Below are 2,943 nucleotides of genomic sequence, written 5' to 3'. Positions count from 1 at the left end.
GGAACTGTGACAGCATTAACAACTGTGCAAGGTTAAGCCAAACAAAATCCAGGAAAGAAAAAGGGAGCTGGGTATGATGCCCCATCCCTAGCTGAGGAGCTGTTGGCAATTGACAGCTAAGGGGGTATATTGTGATATATCCTTGTAGGTTAACTATGCTCTACAAGATTCCCTCCCGCCCCCCAATACTCAGGAACAAAAACTGAACTAAAGAGTCTAAAAACAAAATGATGACTTCGTAGGAAATTGGAGATATGTCATGGAAGATTTGAAAAGAGGGACTGAATATGATAAAAATATGGTATACAAAACATTTTTAAAATTTTTCTTGGTTATTTTATTTATTTACATTTCAGTTGTTATCCCTCTTCCTAGTTTCCCCTCCACAAACCTCCTATACCATCCCACCCACTGCTTCTATGAGGGTGTTCCTTGATCCACCCACTCATTCCTGCCTCACTGCCTTAGAATTCCACTATAATGAGGCATTAAGCCTTCACAGGACCAAGGGTTTCTCCTCTAATTGATGCCACATAAGGTCATCCTCTGCTACATATGCAGCTGGAGCCATGGGTCCCTCCATGTGTATCCTTTGGTTAGTGGTTTAGTCCCTGGGAGCTCTAGGGGGTCTGGTTGGTTGATATTGTTTTTCCTATGGGATTGCAAATTCCTTCAGCTCCTTCAGTCCTTCCCCTAACTCCTCCATTGGGGTACCCATACTCAATCTGATAGTTGGCTGCAAGCAGCCACATCTGTGTCTATAAGGCTCTGGAAAAGCCTCTCCGGAGACAACTGTATCAGGCTCCAGTCCGTAAGAACTTCTTGGCATCAGCATTAGTGTCTGGGGTTTGTGTCTGTATATGGGATAGATTCCAAGGTGGAAAAGTCTCTGAATGACCTTTCTTTCAGTCTCTGCTCCACATTTTCCCCCTTATTTCCTTTAGATAGGAGCAATTTATGCTCTTACTTCTTCTTGAGCTTCACATGATCTATAAATTGTATCGTGGGGTATTCTGAGCTTTTGAGCTAATATCCACTTATCAGTGAATGTATACCATGTGTGTTCTTCTGTGACTGAGTTACCTCACTCAGGATGATATTTTCTAGTTCCATCCATTTGCCTCTAAATTATATGAAGTCATTGTTTTGAGCAGCTGAGTAGTACTCCATTGTGTGGCCCAGGTGGGGCAGTCTCTGAATTGTCTTTCCTTCAATTTCTGTTCTACTCTTTGTCCCTACATTTCCTTTAGACAGGAACAATTCTGGGTTAAAATTTTTGAGATGCAACCAGGATAGGTCCTTTTTAGTGAGCATGCCATAGCCTCAGTAATAGTGTCAGGCCTTGGGCCTTCCCCTTGAGCTGGATTCCACTTTGGGATGGTGGCAGGACCTTCTTTTCGTCAGGGCCTTCTCCATTTCCTTCCCTGTAATCCTTTCAAATAGGAACAATTATGGGTCAGAGATATGACTGTGGGATGGCAACCCCATCCCTCACTTGATGACTTGTCTTACTGCTGAAGGTGGGCTATATAAGTTCCCTCTCCCTACCGTCAGGCATTTCAACTAAGGTTCTTCCCTTCGATTCCCAAGAGTCACTTAGGTCTTTATATACTTTGTATATTAGCCCTCTATCAGCTGCGGGGTTAGTGAAGATATTTTCCCAAACTGTAGGTTGCCGATTTGTCTTATTGACTATGTCCTTTGCCTTATAGAAGCTTTCCACTTTCATGAGGTCCCATTTATCAATTCTTGATCTTAGCCATTGGAGTTCTGTTTAGGAAATTCCACCCTGTGCCAATGAGCTCAAGGCTCTTTCCCACTTTCCCTTCTATTAGATTCAGTGTATCTGGTTTTATGTTGAGGCCCTTGATCCACTTGGATTTTATCTTTGTACAAGGTGACAAATATGAGTCTATTTTTATTCTTCTACATATAGACAGCCAGTTAGACCAGCATTGAAGATGCTTCCTTTTTTCCATTGTATATTTTTGGTGTCTTTGTCAAAGATCAAGTGACCGTATGTGTATGGTTTTATTTCTGTGTCTTCAATTCTATTCCATTGATCAACGTGTCTGTCTCTATACCAATACCATGAAGTTTTTATCACTATTGCTCTCTAGTAAAGCTTGAGAGGTCAGGGATCATGATTGCACCAGTTGTTCTCAACAAGCAGCTGAAAGAGACAGATGGAAATATTTGCACCCAACCATTGGACAGAAGCAGCTGACCCCTCTTGTTGAATTATGGAAGGGTGAAAGAAGCTGAGGAGGAAGGCAACCCTGTAGGAGGAACAGCAGTCTCAGTTAATCTGGACTCTCAAATGCTAGACCACTAAACAGACAGCATACACCAGCTGATATGAGATGCCCCAACACATATACAGTAGAGGACTTTTGGGTCTTTTTTCATTCAGAGATGATGTACCTAACCATCAGAAGACTGGAGGCTCCAGGGAGTTTAAAGGTCAGGTGGGGTGGGAGGTAGGGACATACACATGGAGACAGGGTGTGTGGGGAGGAGGTGTGAGATGTGGAGCAATCAGAGGGTGGATGGGGGGTTCAGGAATGGAATATGGAGTATAAAAAATAAATTAATTTTAAAAAATTGTGAGAAGCATCCCTCAATAAGGAGCCATGCCTAACCTCTTGATATGGTCCGTACAGGTTCTCTCTCCCCTTTGCTAGGCATTTCAGCTAATGTTATCCACATTGGGTCCTGGGATCCTCTTGCTTTCCTGGCATCTGGGACTTTGTCTTTGCTACCCTCAGTTCTCCATTCCCTATTGCTACACACTTCTCTTCAATTTCCTGACACTCTATTTACCTCTCCCGTCTCCTCCCACACCTGATCCTGCCCTCTTAAAGAATTAATAAACTACTTTTAAAAGAAAACAGTTGGGAGCTAGAGAATTAGCTCGGTGGGTAAGAATACTGGCTGATCTTT

This window comes from Mus pahari, chromosome 22 (genome assembly GCF_900095145.1).
Source record: "Mus pahari chromosome 22, PAHARI_EIJ_v1.1, whole genome shotgun sequence".
NCBI classification, from domain to species: domain Eukaryota; kingdom Metazoa; phylum Chordata; class Mammalia; order Rodentia; family Muridae; genus Mus; species Mus pahari.
The sequence above is the reverse complement of the archived record's forward strand: the minus strand, read 5'-3'. Positions refer to the sequence as shown.